Source organism: Rattus norvegicus, chromosome 11 (assembly GCF_036323735.1).
Source record: "Rattus norvegicus strain BN/NHsdMcwi chromosome 11, GRCr8, whole genome shotgun sequence".
NCBI classification, from domain to species: domain Eukaryota; kingdom Metazoa; phylum Chordata; class Mammalia; order Rodentia; family Muridae; genus Rattus; species Rattus norvegicus.
This window is the reverse complement of record NC_086029.1, coordinates 27,412,980-27,433,885: the sequence shown is the minus strand read 5'-3', so window position 1 is coordinate 27,433,885 and position 20,906 is coordinate 27,412,980. Positions and strand designations below refer to the sequence as shown.

The 20,906-nt window shown below is 36.5% G+C and overlaps 1 protein-coding gene across 1 annotated transcript in view; it reads left to right on the top strand.

Moving 5' to 3' along the window:
• Positions 1 to 20,906, top strand: part of Robo2 (roundabout guidance receptor 2) — a 1,567,832-nt gene that overhangs the window by 149,865 nt on the left and 1,397,061 nt on the right. The window lies entirely within an intron of this gene.

The window sequence follows — 20,906 nt, the reverse complement described above, 5'->3', positions numbered from 1 at the left end:
CAGATGTAGATCTCTCCTGAGAGACATAGCCAGAATATGGCAAATACATAGGTGAATGCCAGCAGCAAACCACGGAACTGAGAACGGGACCCCTGTTGAAGGATTCAGAGAAAGGACTGAAAGAGCTTGAAGGGGCTTGAGACCCCATATGAACAACCAGGCCAACCAACCAGAGCTTCCAGGGACTAAGCCACTACCCAAAGACTATACATGGACTGACCCTGGGCTCCAACTACATAGGTATCAAGGAATAGCCTAGTAAGGACATCTGTGGAAGGGGAAGCCCTTGGTTCTGCCAAGACTGAACCCCCAGTGAATGGAATTGTTGTGGGGAGGGCGGTAATGGTGGGAGGATGTGAAGGGGAACACCCATATAGAAGGGGAGTGGGAGGGGTTAGGTGGATGTTGACCCGGAAACCGGGAAAGGGAATAACAATTGAAATATAAATAAGAAATACCCAATTTAATAAAGATGAAGAAAAAAAGAAAAATAAATAAATAGATAAGAATAGTATTAAAAAGAAAAAGAAGGCCTTGCTTGGACTGGTAATTTTTAAGCTCATTATAGGACACTCTCAAGAAATACAAATCTAAACTATAATTTTAGCATTTCAACCATTCATGCTGGACTTGTGTATTTGTGTGCATATGCAAATGTACACATACATAATAAATATTACATAATATGAATATCTATATGGATGTTTGTTAGGTAAGGCCTTGTCGCACAGAATTTGCAGCCAGTTATGATTAAGTTTTAAACATATGAGTAATTTTTTAGGCATACTATTTTACATGAGCTTTCATGTATAGAAAAATTTTTTAAAATTGCCTAAATAATGTAGCTGACACTAAATCAGACACATTCTGCATCCATACATTTTATATAATAATATCTGAACCAGGGACTGGTCAACCCATGGAAAATAGACTAATAGCATCTGGGGCACAAGTCTCATTAATAAGTCATTTTTTTTCCTGCAGCATGAAAATCTTGCCACTGCACAAAACACATGTAATTCTAATAATCTTGTATTATTTTGCTGACAGGAGATGATATAGTCAGACTTTCTTTTGAGATAGATCTTGGCACAAGTTATACATCAAATGTTTCAGAGAAAGCGCTAACATTCAGCCAAAACACCATCAACAGAAAACACTAATCTACACTGTGAACTGTGGCACTCAACTGGGGATAATTCAGTTTCCGTATATGAAGATTATCCAACTCTGTGCTCATTGGTGGATGATTTCCTCAGCTCTCTTGCCCCATAGTCAGCTGAGGAGATGTTAGTTACTGACAGCTGCTTTCAAATGAAAAACTTGTAGTATTAAGGGTTTTGATCCTAATAGGTAGAACACATCCTAGTGCATGGCCCACACACCCAAAGATTTATAGTCAGCCCAAACTGGACCAGATCCGCTTTTAAAGAACGCGAACACAAAATTGGGTCAGCAAGGAATGAGATAGGATTCTGAAGACAGGTGAAGGAGGTCAATGGTGTTAATATACATGTGTGAACTTCTAAAAGAACCCATTTTAAATATATACGATCTTTCATAAATATGAAGTGGTTATGGAGTAGCCTCACAGACTTGTAGAGAGAATTGGCTAAGATGTTTATAAAGTCAGTAGCACATCTACTGGCAAAAATAAGACTTTTTAAGAAAAAATGTGGGGCTGGAGAGATGGCTCAGAGGTTAAGAGCACTGGTTGCTCTTCCAGAGGTCCTGACGTCAAATTCCAGCAACTACATGGTGGCTCACAATCAATCTGTAATGGGATCCAATGTCCTCTTCTGGTGTGTCTGAAGACAGATACAGTGTACTCAGATACAGATATTAAATAAATAAATCTTTAAAAAAGCGGGAGGAAATAAGTAATTCTCAAATTGTGAGAGATCAGAGTAATATATTGAAGAAACACGAGACAATTAAAAATGTTATACAAGATATACAATGGGAATTTAAGGAGGAGGAGAAATAGGTAGAGAACTATTTGAAGCAATAATACCTATATCTTTTCTCCAAATTAATATACCCAAATTAATATACACAAATTATAGAACTGAAAATTTTCAAGAATATTAAAAACAGAGGTCGAAATGGCCTTCATCCCTTAAGTTAATTAGTACAGAAATTAATAGTACACTAATGTAGACATCTTCAAATGTTGCCTGTGTTCACTGCTGAAATTAATCAAACACTTAAGGAAGAGAATATAACAATACTTCATAGTGCAATCCTAGTTTGTTTTATATATATATATACATATATATATGTGTGTGTGATGTATATATGTGAATATACATATATATGATGTATAATGTTTATGCATATATGTGTGTGTATATGTGTATGTGTGTAGTGAGTTTTCAGCTAGCCTGTACTATAAATTGAGACCCTGCCTTAGAAATAAAACAAAACAAACAATAAAGGACAATGAAATGAAGATTGCACTAAATAAAAAAATGTGCTTTAGTAGATGAATGCACAAATACTCATTATCTAGAAAATCAACTATTATTCAGCACTGAAAGGAAATGGACTATCCACCCATTAAAATACACTGAAGAATTTTTAAATGTCTATTAAGTCATCCTGAAGAGGCTGCATAAACTTTTTATATTATATGGCACTACATATAGAAGTATTCTAAAGAGACAGTTAATAACAAAACAGCAAAATCAAGCAACCAGCTAGCCAAACAAACAAACAACCAAGCAACCAAAACGTCCTTGGTCACTGGGAACTAATAAGTGAGGAGAGGTGATCTGATAAATGAGGGAGACTTTTAAAAGATATGAAATTGAGGCACAGCCAGAGCAAAAAAAAAGATATGAAATTACTCTATAGTAATTATTTAAAGATATTTTATGTTTGGAAAGTATATTTATATTTATATTACTCAATATCTATAGAATCTATAAGAATGAGAAGGAAATCTAGTATAAAATATGGAATCTGAGTAATGTTTTAAATACAAAGGAAAAAGACCAAATGAAGAAAAAGACCCACAATGTAGACTCACTAATGATAAGAAATGACCCACTATGGTTCAGGATGTTGTGAGTATGGTAAATGGTGAGTTTTATTTGATCTCTCGGCACTCCAGACTCAGTTTTGATGTGAACCTAAGACTGTTCTATAAATAATTTAATAATAAAGCATATTTATACATACAATGAAATTGTTGGAAATTTGTTTTCAACATTGCATTTTATTTCACAACTAAATTTACTGTAAAAATTTTTAAATTTTCAAAAATCCATTTATTGATTCATATGCCCTTTACAGAATGTAAATTCAGCCATTTAACTCAGTATTAAGTTCTTATTTCAGGTCAGTGGCAGCTGCTAGTGGTGTAATTCCAAAATTAAACTGTTATTTTGTACTCTTGATATATTTACTTTGTATTCAATATGTTCTATCTGTCTGTTTCACACTGTGTACCTAAGTAAATGAATAGTGGCAATGATTGGACTTGTTTATTCCAGTTAGAACCATTTCCGTGATTGTAGACAATCTGACATCATCTTGTACCTAATTCAGACAATTTCAAATTAGTGATTCAGCCTTTGTTTAAAAAGTGGTCATTGGGTGATATTTAATCTGTATAAATATTTCCTGAAGACTGATAATCTGCATATTTTCAGAATTAATAGAGAAATGTAAGCATATTCAGTAACTCAGTCATCCTGGACAAAGGGGTAATTTAAAAGCAATTTTTCTGTACAAGGCACTGCAGGCTTCACCTTCTCCATTTATAAGAGAGTATCCCCTAAATCATTTTTTTATTCAATGTACTGCGTATGGAGGTATTTTATCACATTACAAATCTAAGAAAACTCATTTCTCATCTTTGTTGAGTAAAACATAGTTGATTGGCTCTGTTTTGGAATACTTTTGTGATGTAAATTTTGGGTTGAACAAAGGAAGTTGATTTGAATATTTTAGTCTTGTGTTTTCTGATGTAATCGTGATGGTGTTTTAATTGCCTTTGTGTAAATGGGTATCTGCCAGTCACAAATTTTAACCACAAAGACCAAGTGTTATGTCACTTAACCACACAATTGTATTCTGAGGATTGTATCCTTACCTGATTTTCATTGTGTAAACAGGACATACTTATACAAATATTATATTTATAGTGGCTATGAGATTACTGGAGACATATTCTACCAATGATATATGTAGTGTTGTGCCATTGGCCTCCAGTGTTGCTATGTAACATATAACTACACTTGGAAAGGACATGCTTTTAGCACCATTCATTCATGTTTGCATATTTGCTCTATGCTTCAATCATCTGCTTTCTTTAAATACTTATTTTTCTCTCTCTTCTACAACATTTGGATTATAACATAAATTATAATTCCCTACAGGAAGAATGGAGCATGTAATTCATAATAATTTCGATATTATTATTCCATATTAACATTCACATTATTCACTTATGGATCTTCTTTCTTCGACTAACAGGACAGTTCCCTTGTTATACAAGCCTGAAAGCCTGAATTCAATGATGGTCTCTGAGCATTGTCTCTGAACTCCACACGCTTGCATTTCATTCTTACACCTGCACCTAAACTCCACCCTTCCGTCGTAATAACATTTTACGAGGATCTTCTGTCCAATATTCACCTGTTAAATATTGCCGCAATACTCATTTAGACTGGTTTGAAAAAATAAAATCTGTTTATATTAGACTCAATGTATACTACTCTGTATTTATGCATGTGTTTTATGCAGATAATATGCCATCTAATGTAGCCTGTTCACATCATAAAATCACATGAATTAATATAAATGGTGTTTAAAGTTAGTTTCATTTTTTTAAATCTCAAAATTACCTGGTATTCTTTCAGCATCTACATATGTCTTGCCAACGTTAGCTGCTTCTATTTCCACTCGACTAGTTTTCTTCTCTCTGCTAAAACTTTCTACCCCATTTACTCTCCACTATTTTCTTATCACATCTGTTTTATAACATTTCTCACCAGTCTTCCTTAGAGCCATTTTTCCTCCTTCTCATGGGCACCTTCTAGTTTCTTGGCCTCTATCTGGACTCGTATATAAATGCACATTTATACACGTTAGAAAAGTGATTCTGTGTATGGAAATTGTTTTGTCTATCTTACTTTATTTTTGTCAGTTTCTACTATGTTCTTGCAAATTTCAATGTTTCTTCTTTCTTTATGCCTGAATAAAATCCATTGTGTATATGTAGCATATTTTCATTATCTGTAGTTATCTATACTGATTCAATTTTGTATGACTGTAACCACAGATAATCCAAGAAACCCTAAAAGAAGAAACAACCCTGCCTGTCACTTCACTGAATCTGACATCCAAACATACTACAGACCCTTAGCAACAAATACAACATAGTACTGGCCCAAAAAGACATGTAAGTCACCGAGTACAGTAAAGTAACCATAAATAAAGCCACACAGCTGTGAACGTGCAAGCTGTGAATACGTGCATGAGTGTGTGTGTGTGTGTGTGTGTGTGTGTGCGTGTGTGTGTGTATTCAGTGATGGCAAAACTAAAATAATTTTCAAAGATAATTTATTTGAAAAATTGAAATTAGAATCTTTTCTCTTCCAGTGTTCATGTCCTATAATGTTTATTTGTGTCAAATAAGTTTTCATAATATACATGTATATATAAAATACTTATATACCATTGTATATACACACACATATATCATAATGTATATACATTTATAAAGTAAATTGAAAAAAGGAAAGTGGTAATTTAAAAGTTACATTTTATGTAATTTTTGGTCTATCATATTCTACATACACACTCACACGCACGCGCACGCGCATACACACACACACACACACACACACAAGGAAGCATCAAAAGCCTCAATAACTCTAAAGGAGGACTCACCAAGGATGTTAACTTCATGTGCACCTTATAGATTCAGCACTTTCAATAATTAATCAGCTGATTCAAAGCAGATTGCCCTTTATGGGAGAAAAACCCTCTGCTAGCAAGCAGCCCACACTAATACTTAAAGAGTATTGATCAATCAGAAGAGAGAGCCAAGCTCCATTATGATTTGTTTATGAAATAACTCCACTGGGCTACATTTAGTTAGATTTGTGGTAAGGTTGGGGGAGTGGTTTGGCAGAAGATTGGAGCATGAGGAGTCTCATTTTATGAATGTATTCATCTGTTCGTTGATGCCTAATCTGAAGGACTTAATTGAATATGGTGGAAATGTAGAAAATGCAGCCCGGTTGGAGAAAGTGAGTATCATAGGCTACAGATCTGAGGTATATGGCCTGTGTCCTGTCCCTTCCTGCCCCTGGCTATTCTGTGCTCCACTTCTTCCAAAAAGTAAATAACTTCAGCTGCAAGGACACCCCTACCACCAGAATATTCACCCTTTCCATGATTCTAGAAAAAGAAAATTCAATGTCTCCAGACCAAACCTGTAAAACTGAGTGAGAAAAAATTAACTTGTTAAGCTTTCTTTCCACCCATATTTGTGGCAAAGAAAATTCATACACACACATTACAATTGATGTGTTGGATCTTTAGTTTAATAATCGGACATGTGATGGGAGGAGTCACACAAAGTGGGGCACAAATGAATGCATCATGGGGCATGAATGCATTGTAGAAAGCAGAACATAGTGACACAAACCCATAATCCCAGCACTTGGGAAGATCAGGAGGGAGAGGGTCCCAATAAGCTTTTATTCAGAAGGAGAAGGATCAAGTCTTCCTTGGATTACTCAGAGTGAAACATATTCTTTCTCTTTCCCCAGCTTGTGTATTCACCAGGAGACGAGCCTGTAAATGTCTTAAAGAGAAACTACTTTCACTTCCTTACTATGCTATGCCAGGAAAACATTGCTCACTTTGAAACACTGCTGCTGAAGACCCCATTTTAGTGTGAATAAGTGAACTTAACATTTATTAACATAGAACTTAAACATCCCACCGACAAGTTTAACATTTTAAAATCCTGAAATCAATTTTTCTGAAAATAGCAATACATTCTAGATCTGTTGGCTTTCAATAAAACATAAGTGTATTGGTGTTTGTGAACATAAGCATGATAACGGAATAACATGAAAAGTGGTGTGTGGATAAGGGTCAGTAGATGTGACCTCGTGGAAGTCATCACAGAATGAATGAATATCTGTATCAGAAGCAAGGCTAAAATATAGGGAAGTAAGCTGTGAATGATATATTTAAGGGGCTTTTGTATGAGCCTGAGCTCTGTGTACAGGCATGATATATAAGAGTTTAAAAGACACACAGAAGAAGATGATAGCATAGGTTAAATACTCAAAACACTGGGCGTGCCACTAAAAGAGAGATGTGCCTGTTACGTCTTCTAGGAAGGAGGCTGAATGGGTGGGATTAACAGTCCAGGAGCCTAGATATCAAAGGAAACTGAGCAATATCAAAAGTCTTCATAAGATAAATAAATGTAATAAATAAAACTTCACCTGAATATGATGTTGTGTTATTTGACATAATGTCAGAGCACGCGTGGGAAATAAGACTTTGAGGCCACACCCTTTTCTGTGGATTTATTAGCAATTTCTTGTTCTTGGGGAATGGAGAACCATTCTTATTTGATCATAGAATAAGAAGAAATAAAAAAATAATAGTGCTCTAGAGAATAATTTTTATGTCGAACAATAGAACAGGAACTTGTAATTGATGAACAAAATGAGATATGATTACAGAAGAAAAAAATGTTGTGAGATATTCTACACCACCGAATAAGCGTACATTTACCTGAGGATTGACATTTGATATAAAGCAAAATTCACAGGTTAAATGTCACAGCACAGTGATTATTTACATATGAATAAAACACTAACATTATGTAAGGTTAACTAAACATCAAAATTATACATTGAAATATGAACTCCCCCTAGAATGTATAGTATGATCTCCACGTTAGTTTTTATTTTGCACATATGAGTGTTGTCCTTGGATGTTTGTCTCTGCATCGTGCACATACTTGGTGCCTTCTGGAGCAAGAATAGGGCAGCAGTCTCCTAAACTGGAGCTGCAGACCACTGTAACACCCAATGTACTGAGGATCAAACACAGTCTACAAAAGTTCGGAACTAGTAAGCCACCTCTCTGGCCCCAACAAGCTTTTATTAGTGCTTGTGTGCAATGTATATACTTTGCTTTCTCTGAATCATCTGCAGTATGCTCCTCATAGAAACAAATCATAACCTGAATTTTCTCTTGTGGAGGAACAAAAACAAAACAAAAATTAGGAAGGTGAACTGTAGAGGCCATATCTTTAAATAAAGACCTTTAAATGTATAGAAAGCTAAACTTGTGATATTGGAGTCATCTCTCCAGAGAGATTTCTTGTTCATTTCTGTCTTCTTCTTTTTTCATTTTTAATTATTTTCACATTCATTTCTACAGCAATTAGTTCTTTTCATATTTAGAGATTTTTCTAGCCCACATTTCCGCCTAAATTTCTCAAATTAGGATTATAAACTAATTATCATACCCCATATCGTAATGTAGGTGAAAATTATCTGGCAGAAAACACTTTATCTACAATAGACACCAAGTTAAAATTTTACAGATGTTTCCTTAGAAGATATGTGTCTCATGGAGAAACAGTATTTTTATTCTAGAAAGAACAGTTACACTGCTCTGTTCAGGGGTAACGAATGGATAAGAAAATGTTCAACATGACTTAAATATGGAGTTTAACTGCCTTGACTCAGAAATATATTGCTGTGTTTGTCTAGTTTAATGGACACATGTTAAAGACAATAATAATAATAATAATAATAAGTAATGCCATGATTAAATATTAATAATATGCTAGTCCATCAGCAAATAATGTATTGGTGATGTATATTTTAATTTTTTAACCTAGCTGGTGAGGTATGATATTAGTTAACTATAAATATCTACATTATTCTATTATTCAAATCAATAAATTAACTTTCAGTTAGGCAATTGCATCTAGAGTGATCAGAAATAAAAAAGGAACTATTTGACTTCCCTTTTTTTTCTCTGCAGTCAATATGATATTAACAACACTAACTTAAAAATACAACTGAAGTTGCCAAAGTTGTTAGGCTAGTAGGATGTTGAAACGGGATGAGAATCCTGAAGTTCTGACCTATTCATTCATTACATCTCTTGGCATACATAGGACATTTGAGCATTGGTGATAAAAGATGTCCAAAATTCAGTCAGTAGGGCCACTTGTTGCTTCACAGAACACAGTATTGTTTAGTCAGGTGAAAAGCCACTGTGTTTTAGCCAGATCATAGATCGATAACTTCTGTCTTTTTTTTTTTGACTGCTGAGTATGCCTCCTTATTTTCCTATGCATGTATGTCTTTTAATACACTTGTCTTACATAGGTTTTGACATCTGGTTTGTGACACTAGTTCAGGATTAAAAGACACAGTCTCCAATTTTGTACCCATTCTTTTCCAAAATGATGTTTCAACCACAAAATCCAGTTATTAAAGTCCATAACCAGACAACCAGGTAAAATTTTCAAAAATAAATTCACCACACTAAAAATAGCTCTATTCTTTTATTTTATTAATTTATTTTTACATTCCAAAATTTATACCCCTCCAGGTCCATCCCCTGAGAGTTCCAAACCCCATACCTCCTCCTCATCCCTGCCCCTGCACTCCCCTCATCCCGTGTCTCCACAAGGATATCTGCACCACACCCAACCCACCAGACCTCTAAACTTCCTGGGGCCTCTAGCTTCTTGGGGATTAGGTGCATCTTCTCTGACTAAACACATACCCTGGACTCTTCCTCTATATATGTATTGGAGACCTCATCTCAGTTGTTGTATGCTGCTTGGTTGGTGATCCAGTGTCTAATTGATCTCAGCAGTCCAGATTAATTGAGACTGCTGATCCTCCTACAACTTACAAAGATTGCCCTCCTCCTTTGCTTCCTCTAGCGTTTTCCTTATTCAACCAGAGGGGCCAGCAGCTTCTGTTCAGTGGTTGGGTGTGCATATCTGCATTTGATTCTTTCTCTGCTTGTTGGATCTTTTGGAGGGCAGTCATGATCGGTCCCTTTTTGTGAAGACCCCACAGCTTCAGTAATGGTTTCAGGTCTTGGGGCCTATCCTTGAGCTTGATCCTACTTTGGGCCTGTCCCTGGACCTTCTTTTCCCAGGCTCTTCTCCATTTCCATCCCTGCATTTCTTTCACACAGGAAGAATTGTGGGTCAGAGCTTTGACTGTGGATAGCAACCCCATCCTACACTTGAGGCCCTGTCTTTCTGCTGGAGGTGGATTCAATAAGTTCCCTCTCAACACTGTAGGGCCTTTTATATAGGGTTCCCCCTTTGAGTCCTGAGAGTCTCTCACTTTCCAGGTCTCTGATACATTCTAGAGGGTCTTACCAACCCCCTTTCTCCTGAGGTTGCCTGTTTCCATTCTCTCTGCTGGCCCTCAGGTCTTCAGTCCTTTCTCCCACACAGTTCCATATCATGCTCCACTCATCACCCACCCCATCTCTTTTCCCTCCCCCATTCTCCACCCCTTGTGGTTGCTTTCTTCTCCCTCCCGAGTGGAACTGAGGTTTCCACATTTGGGCGCTTCAGCTTGTTGAACTTTTTGAGTTCTGTGGATTGTGTCCTGGCTTTTCTCTACTTTCTTTTCTTTTTTCTTTCTTTCTTTTTTTTTTGGCTAATATCCACTTATTAGTGAGAACATAGCATGGATGTCCTTATGGGTCTGAGTTACCTCACTCAGGATGACATTTTCTAGTTCCAACCATTTGCCTGCAAAACACATGATGTCTTTGTTCTTAATAGCTGAGTAGTGGGACATCTGGGTTGTTTCCAGCTTCTGGTTATCACAAATAAGGCCTCTATGAACATAGTGGAACATGTGCCCCTTTGGCATGCTGGGGAATCTTGGAGGTATAATCCCAAGAGTATTTCTGGTATTTCTGGGTCTTTGGGTATGTCTATTTCCAATTTTCTGAAAACCTCCAAATTGATTTACAGAGTGGTTGTACTAGCTTGCAATCCCACCAGCAATGGAGGAGTGTTCCTCTTTCTCCACATCCTCGCCAACATGTGTTGTCACCTGAGGTTTTGATCTTAGCCACTCTGACTGTTCTAAGGTAGAATCTCAGGGTTGTTTTGATTTGCATTTCTCTGATGACTGAGGTCTTTGAACATTTATTTAGATGCTTCTCAACCATTCGACATTCCTCTATTGTGAATTCTCAGTTTAGTTCTATACCCCATTTTTTGATTGGGTTTTTTGGTTCTGTGGTGGTAAGCTTAAGTTCTTTTTATATTTTGGATATTAGACCTCTATCCGATGTGGGGTTAGTGAAGATTTTTTTTCCCAATCTGTTGGATGCCAATTTGTCTTATTGACAATGTCCTTGGCCTTACAGAAGCTTTTCTGTTTCATTTATCAATTCTTGATCTTAGAGCATGAGCCATTGGAGTTCTGTTTAGGGAATTGCTGCTTGTGTTAATGAGTTCAAGGCTCTTTTCCACTTTCTCTTCTATTAGACTCATTGTGTTTTGTTTTATGTTGAGGTCCTTGATGCAGTTGTAATTGAGCTTTGTGCATGGTGACAAATATGGGTCTATTTTGATTTTTTCTACGTAAAGACATCCAGTTAAATCAGCACCATTTATTGAAGATGCTTTCTTTTTTCTATTGTATATTTTTGGTATCTTTTGCAAAAATCAAGGGTGTATAAGTATGTTGTTTTATTTCAGGGTCTTCAGTTCTGTTCCATGAATCAACCTGTTTGTCTCTTTACCAATACCATGCAATTTTTATCAATATTGCTCTGTAGTAGAACTTGAGGTCAGAGATCATGAATTCCTCCAGCTGTCCTTTTATTGTTAAGAATTGTTTTTGCTACTCTGGGCATTTTGCCTTCCTGGATGAATTTGAGGATTGCTCTTTCCATGTATTTGAAGAATTGTGTTGGGATTTTGATAGGGATTGGATTGAATCTGTAGATTGCCTTTGGTAGGATAACCATTTTTATTATGTTAATTCTGCCAATCCATGAGTATGGGAGATCTCTCCATTTTCTGAGATCTTTGATTTCTTTCTTGAAGTTCTTATCATAAAGATCTTTCACTTGTTTGGTTAGAGTTTCTCCAATATATTTTATATAATATGCAGCTATTGTGAAGGGAATTGTTTCCCTAATTTCATTCTCAGCCTGTTTATCATTTGTATAAGAAAGGCTACTTATTTATTTGAGTTCATTTTATATCTGGCCACTTTGCTGAAGTTGTTTATCATTTGGAGAAGTTCTCCAGTAGAATTTTTGGAGTCACTTGTGTATACTATCATATCAACTGCAAATAGTGATACCTTTAATTCTTCTTTGCCAATTTGTATCTCCTTGATCTCTTTTTACTATACTTCGAGTACTATATTGAATAGATATAGGGAGAGTGGACATCCTTGTCTTGTCTCTGATTTTCATGGGAATGCTTCAAGTATCTCTCCATTTAATTTTGATATTGGCTGTTGGTTTGCAGTAAATTGCTTTTATTATCTTTAGGGATGGGTCTTGAATTTCTGATCTCTCCAATACTTTTAACATAAAAGACTGTTGTATTTTGTCAAATGCTTTTTCTGTATCTAAGGAGATGATCATGTGATTTTTTCCTTTGATTTTGTTTACATGGTGGATTACATAAATTGATATTCATACATTGAACCAACCTTGTATCCCTGGGATGATGCCTACTTGGTCATGGTGAATGATGACTTTGATGTGTTCTTGCATTTGGTTTGCAAGAATTTTATTCAGTATTTTTACATTGATATTCATAAGCGAGATTGGTCTGAGGTTCTCTTTTTTCATAGGGTCCTTATGTGGTTTAGGTATCAGAGTAATTGTGGCTACATGAAAGGAATTAGGTAGTGTTCCTTCTGCTTCTATTTTATGGAATAGCATGAAGAATATTAGTATCAGGTCTTCTTTGAATGTCTAGTAGACTTCTGAACTAAATCCATCTGGCACTGGCATTTTTTGGGTTGGGAGGTTTTTAATGACTTTTATTCCCTTATGGGATATGGGCCTGTTTAGATAGTTTACCTGCTCTTGATTTAACTTTGGTATGTGATATCTGTTTAGAAAACCGCCCATTTCATCTATAGTTTCCAGTTTTGTTGAGTATAGGCTTTTCTAGTAGGATCTGATGATTTTTTAATTTCCTCTGTTTCTGTTATTATGTCTCCCTTTTCATTTCTGATTTTATAATTTGGATACTGCCTCTGGGCCCTTTAGTTATTTTGGCTAGGGATTTATCTGTCTTGTTGATTTTCATTTTGCAGACTCTTTGTATTGTTCTCTTTGTTTCTATTTGGTTGATTTCAGCCCTGAATTTAACTATTTCCTGCCTTCTACTCCTCTTGGGTGAGTTTGCTTCCTTTTGTTCTAGAACTCTCAGGTGTGCTATTAAGTTGCTAGTGTAAGGTATCTTCAGTTTCTTTACCAGTGGACTTAGTGCTATGATTTCTCCTCCTAGCACTGCTTTAATTTTGACCCATAAGTTTGGGCATGATGTGCCAACATTTTCATTAAATTCTAGGAGTCTTTAATTTCTTTCTTTATTTCATCCTTGACAAAATTATCATTGAGTATAGAGTTGTTCAGTTTCCACATGTATGTGGGTTTTCTGTTGCTTTTGCTGTTATTGAAGACTAGCTTTAGGCCATGGTGGTCTGATAGCATGCATGGGATTATTTCAATCTTCTTGTATTGGTTGAGGGTTGTTTTGTTTCCAAGTATTTGTTTGATTTTGGAGAAGGTACCATGAGTTGCTGAAAAGAAGATATATTCTTTTGTTTTCATGTGAAATGTTCTGTAGGTATCTGTTAAATCCATTTGGTACATAACCTCTATTAGTTTCACTGTATCTCTGTTTAGTCTGTTTAGTTTAATGACTAGTCCATTGGTAAGAGTGGGGTGTTGAAGTATCCCACTATTATTGTATGGGGTTCAATATGTATTTTTAGCTTTACTAAAGTTTCTTTTATTAATGTGCATGCCTTTGCATTTGAGGCATAGATATTTAGAATTAAGACTTTCTCTTGGTGGATTTTTCCTTTGATGAATATGAAGTGTCCTTATTCATCACTTTTGATAACTTTTGGTTGAAAATCTATGTTATTGGATATTAGAAGGGCAGCTCCAGCTTGTTTCTTGGGACTATTTGCTTGAAAGACCTCTTTCCATCCTTTTACTCTGAGATAGTACCTGTCTGTTATTGATGTGTGTTTCGTGTATGCAGCAAAATGATGTATCTTGTTTGAGTATCCAATTTCTTAGCTTATGTCTTTTCATAAATCAGTTGAGTTCATTAATGTTGAGCGATATTAAAGACAGATGACTGTTGGTTCCTGTTATATTTGCTTTTGTAGGTAGCTTTAGTGCTTGTGGATTTTCTCCTTTTGGCTTTGTTCTGAGATGCTTAATATCTTGTCTTTTCTTTGGTATAGGTATCTTCCTTGTATTGGAGTTTTCCTTCTGGAATCCTCTGTAGAGCTGGATTTGTAGATAAATACTGTTCAAATTAGGTTTTGTCCTGTAATATTTGTTTCTCCATCTATGTTGATTGAGAGTTTTGCTGGGTATAATAGCCTGGGCTGGCATTTGTGTTCTCTTAGAGTCTGCTTGACCACTGACCAGGCTCTTCTGGCTTGCATAGTCTTTGTTGAGAAGTTTGGAGTAATTCTGACTGCTCTGCCTTTGTATGTTACTTGGCCCTTTTCCCTTGCAGCTTTTAATATTCTTTCTTTTTCTGTGCATTTAGTGTTTGACTATTATGTGACAAGAGGATTTTCTTTTCTATTCCCGTATATTTGGGGGTTCTTGTACCATTATGGCCATCTCTTTCTTTAGGTTGGGAAAGTTTTCTTCTATCATTTTGTTGAAGATATTTTCAGGTCCTTTGAGCTGGGAATCTTCATTCTCCTCTATTCCAATTATCCTTAGATTTGGTATTTTCATTGTATCCTGAATTTCTTGGATATTTTGAGTTAGGAGTTTTTTTATGTTTTGAATTTTCTTTGACCATTGTGCCAATCTCTTCTATAGTATCTTCTACATCTGGGATTCTTTCTTCTATGTCTTATATTCTGTTGGTGATACTTATATCTGTAATTTCTGACCTCTTTCCTAGATTTTCCATTTCCTGGTTTGCTTCCATTTGTGTTTTCTTTATTGTTTCTACTTCTACTTTTAGGTCTTGGACCACTTTATGCAATTGCTTTACCTGTTTGATTGTGTTTTCGTGTATTTCTTTAATGAAGTTATTTGCTTCCTCTTTGAGGGCTTCTACCTGTTTACCTGTGTTTTCCTGTATTTCTTTCATTGAGTTATTTATATCCTCCTTAAAGGACTCTATTGTCTTCATGAGATAAGATTTTAGGTCAGCTTTTTGATTTTCAGGTGTGTTGGTGTATTCAGGGCTTGCTGTGGTGGGAGAACTGGGTTCTGGTGATGTCCGAGTGTATAGGCTTCTGTTGCTTATGGTCTTGCACTTACCTCTCACCATCTGGTTATTCCTAGTGTTTGCTGATCTAGGTGACTCTGTCTGAAGTCTGCCACTTTTGTCCCTGGGTTGGAACAGGTCTTCTGGTAGGCCTGTGGTCCTGGCTGTAGCAGAACTCCTATGGGGCCTTCCAACTGGAGGATCTTCAGAGGGTTAGAGAGGCTGCTGGTTTATTGCCCTGGCTGCAGTAGATCTCCTGGGAGGCCTTCAGACTGTTGGGTCTTGATAGGAGCAGTCACACTGTTGTCCTGTGAGAAGCTATTTAGTTGGGGTCGGGGGGGGGGCTGTCAATGGACTGTGGTTTCTCTTTCCTCATGTGGATACATACTCCAGGGAGGCTTCAGTCTTTTGGGTCAGTTGACCTGCATGGATCAGAGCTCCTGGGAGGTCTTCAGACTGTGGTACCAATTGCCCAGTTGCTGTACGTATAGAGGAACTCATGGGATGCCTTCAAACTGTGGTGTCCTGAGTACAGTTGATCTCCTTGGATGTCTCCTGTTGTGGAGTCAGATGCCCTGGGTGCAGCAGATCTCCTGGTATGCCTCAGGATGTGGTATCACATGTTTTGAGTACAATGGTTCTTCTGGTATACTTCAGGATATGATGTCAAATATTCTGAGTGCAGCAATCCTCTGGTATGTCTGAAGATAGAGCCTCTTCTTGGGAGCAGACTAGCTAGCAGTCTCAAAATTTCACTACTCGTATATTTTAGCTTTTGTTTTATGAATATGACCTTGGATTCATAGAATGTTTAACTATTTTCTTTCTCACATTAAGAATTACTTATACAGTAGATTAATTATTAAAAGTCTATCAAAATCATAGAGTAAGCCAGGTTTCAAGTAATTAAAAGTACAAACAGGATTCAACATGAATGCTAGTGATGTCATTAGTATATTTAGTAATATAAAAGAAAATAAAAAAGCATTTTTACACAACCAAACCATAGATTTTTTTCTTCATAAAATAAAGTTATCTCTAATGAATTATCATATTAAATATATATTTTACATACAAAGACATAGTGTTAATTTGAGGAATAGGCACTTTTTTGCAGTGTAAACCATGGGATCTAAGAAATAATTAATGCAAATGGAGGCTACAAATGGGACAGTTGTGGGTTCATTATTTTTTGTGCATTAAACAATGATTTTAATAAAAGTCTCCAGTTCACGTTCTAAAATCCATTACCTTTTAGCTATTGCATATGCCTCCTTGTCTAGAGGGCACAGTGAACAGCATCTCATATTTTTCTCAGGCATGATATGAAAGCATTAATTTCCTTCTGCAGCTTTGATGCACACAGTTCTTCAGGGCAAGTCAATGCAAGATGATCACACTTTCACTCATAATCAATACACCTAGATGACAGTGGGTATCTGTTTTTTTTCCCCTGCAGGCAGCAAGGTAAAATGTTGTGTGGATTTTTTCAAAAGCAATGCTTTTAGGAAACATGGATGAAAATCCAATTTTCCACGACCCACTGAGAAATGTGGCCATTCCTCTGATTCTTTAGCTGCTTGAGATAGATGTGTGGTTACCCTTTACTGTTCTTCCATTCCATCTATGTCAATGGGATAATTTGAAAATCTGTAATGTTATGTAAGGAGTTGGCTAAGAATCATAAATGGCAAAGTTAGTTCTTTTTTTTCTTTTTCCTTTAATTGGATGTTTAATTTATTTACACTTCAAATGTAATCCCCTTTTCCGGTTTCCCCTCTGAAATTATTTCTTGAGGTTAACATATTTAGTCTTGTAGTGTCTCTGGGGACTCTTTAACTTCTAAAAACCCGTTATGGTTTAAGTGACGAACATAGATCTGCATTTTGTGTTGAAAAAATGGTAACTGTCAAGTCACTGCAAGTCTACTTTTTTTTAAAATAAGGCATCTTTACTCATGGGATTGTCTGTGAGGTGAATGAGGTAGATTACTGAAAATGTTTCAAATCACAGTTAACTGGTTCTGACTGAAAAGCAGTTGATAGTTGTTGTTAGAATGAAAACATTAGAATGCTTATTGAAAATGACATAATAAAACATGAAACTTAACTCATCTAAAGGACATCAGATTCTGGGAATTTCATATACAGGCACAAAGGGACATTGTATTGTCAAAGCCCACACTACTTTTTTTTAAAGATGGATTATTAAATTTAATCTTAAACAAAGCATTGTATAGCCACAACCTTACATTGGTAGAAATCTTTATAATTGATGCAAATTAAAGTTGTAATTTTTTACATTGGTACAGAATTCACAGATTGATAAAAATGTAAGGTTTTTATTGGTATAAATATTTAATATTTATACAAAATTGGAAATAAATATTGTTACTCTTAGATAGGTCTTGTACCTATACAACTCATTTAAGAATACAAGACTTAGATCCAATCCTTCTAATAGCTTCTATTACAAACCATTTAGGATGATTAAGTAAGGCAAGTTAAGGACCAAACAGTAAACTCATAGTTATATTATATTCTGATCAAGTTATATTAAAGTGTTTTCAAAATTATTCAAATAGAAATAGCTAAACGTAATCATGGTTTAACAGTTCAGTTATACTTTACATAGATGTTCTTCAAAAACATCAGGATTCCACAGAATCTGACATTTAATCATTTCATTATTGTTAGAAATTTTGACTAGAGATATGTCTGCTCTTGACAGTAACCCCTTAATGGTTCAAAGAAGAAATTGAACATCAAAACCTCCATTTGGAGTCATCCCAGCTGTGGCAAGGTAGTTACTGGATAAAAATTGCCCTAATTCATCTACAGACAAAATATACTGTCCAGGAAAAGGATACACAATGTGGGATAGTCAACAGCTTAGCTCTATCAAGACAGAGTAAGTTAGCCCTTCATAGTTTCTGCCTCATCCAAGGTCTGTCAGATGGTTCTGGGCCAAAAGGATGAAGACAGATATTTCAATGTTTTGAAGAATAGGGGACTGTCTAAGTATTCAGCTGTCTCTATAACTTGTTTAATTTTAGAAAGCTATATTTTTGTGCTTCCTATATATTCAGGTAATTTTTAATTTGTTCTCAGATTTCTGATGGAGTTGAAGACTAATTATAGTCTCATAATCAAACTTGTTTAACATTAAGGAATATGATATAGATTATATTTTTTATTAACTTGAGTATTTCTTATATATTTCGAGTGTTATTCCCTTTCCCGGTTTCCGGGCAAACATCCCCCTCCCCCCTCCCCTTCTTTATGGGTGTTCCCCTCCCAACCCTCCCCCCATTGCCGCCCTCCCCCCAACAATCTAGTTCACTGGGGGTTCAGTCTTAGCAGGACCCAGGGCTTCCCCTTCCACTGGTGCTCTTACTAGGATATTCATTGCTACCTATGAGGTCAGAGTCCAGGGTCAGTCCATGTATAGTCTTTAGGTAGTTGCTTAGTCCCTGGAAGCTCTGGTTGCTTGACATTGTTGTACTTTTGGGGTCTCGAGCCCCTTCAAGCTCTTCCAGTTCTTTCTCTGATTCCTTCAACGGGGGTCCTATTCTCAATTCAGTGGTTTGCTGCTGGCATTCGCCTCTGTGTTTGCTGTATTCTGGCTGTGGCTCTCCGGAGAGATCCACATCCGGCTCCTGTCGGCCGGCACTTCTTTGCTTCATCCATCTTGTCTAATTGGATGACTGTATATGCATGGGCCACATGTGGGGCAGGCTCTGAATGGGTGTTCCTTCTGTGTCTGTTTTAATCTTTGCCTCTCTCTTCCCTGCCAAGGGTATTCTTTTTCCTCATTTAAAGAAGGAGTGAAGCATTCACATTTTGATCATCCGTCTTGAGTTTCATTTGTTCTAGGGATCTAGGGTAATTCAAGCATTTGGGCTAGTAGCCACTTATCAATGAGTGCATACCATGTGTGTTTTCTGTGATTGGGTTACCTCACTCAGGATGATATTTTCCAGTTCCTACCATTTGCCTACGAATTTCATAAAGTCACTGTTTTTGATAGCTGAGTAATATTCCATTGTGTAGATGTACCACATTTTCTGTATCCATTCCTCTGTTGAAGGGCATCTGGGTTCTTTCCAGCTTCTGGCTATTATAAATAAGGCTGCGATGAACATAGTGGAGCACGTGTCTTTTTTATATGTTGGGACATCTTTTGGGTATATGCCCAAGAGAGGTATAGCTGGATCCTCAGGCAGTTCAATGTCCAATTTTCTGAGGAACCTCCAGACTGAATTCCAGAATGGTTGTACCAGTATGCAATCCCACCAACAATGGAGGAGTGTTCCTCTTTCTCTGTATCCTCGTCAGCATCTGCTGTCACCTGAGTTTTTGATCTTACCCATTCTCACTGGTGTGAGGTGAAGTCTCAGGGTTATTTTGATTTGCATTTCCCTTATGACTAAAGATTTTCTTTAGGTGTTTCTCAGCCATTCGGCATTCCTCAGCTGTGAATTCTTTGTTTAGCTCTGAACCCCATTTTTTAATAGGGCTATTTGTCTCCCTGCAGTCTAACTTCTTGAGTTCTTTGTATATTTTGGATATAAGGCCTCTATCTGTTGTAGGATTGGTAAAGATCTTTTCCCAATCTGTTGTTTGCCATTTTGTTCTAACCACAGTGTCCTTTGCCTTACAGAAGCTTTGCAGTTTTATGAGATCCCATTTGTCGATTCTTGATCTTAGAGCCAAAGCCATTGGTGTTTTGTTCAGGACATTTTTTCCAGGGCCCATGTGTTCCAGATGCTTCCCTAGTTTTTCTTCTATTAGTTTGAGTGTGTCTGGTTTGATGTGGAGGTCCTTGATCCACTTGGACTTAAGCTTTGTACAGAGTGATAAGCATGGATCGATCTGCATTCTTCTACATGTTGACCTCCAGTTGAACCAGCACCATTTGCTGAAAATGCTGTCTTTTTTCCATTTGATGGTTTTGGCTCCTTTGTCAAAAATCAAGTGCCCATAGGTGTGTGGGTTCATTTCTGGGTCTTCAATTCTATTCCATTGGTCTATCTGTCTGTCTCTGTACCAATACCATGCAGTTTTTATCACTATTGCTCTGTAATACTGCTTGAGTTCAGGGATAGTGATTCCCCCTGAAGTCCTTTTATTGTTGAGGATAGCTTTAGCTATCCTGGGTTTTTTGTTATTCCAGATGAATTTGCAAATTGTTCTGTCTAACTCTTTGAAGAATTGGATTGGTATTTTGATGGGGATTGCATTGAATCTGTAGATCGCTTTTGGTAAAATGGCCATTTTTACTATATTAATCCTGCCAATCCATGAGCATGGGAGATCTTTCCATCTTCTGAGGACTTCTCAATTTCTTTCTTCAGAGTCTTGAAGTTCTTATTGTACAAATCTTTTACTTGCTTGGTTAAAGTCACAGC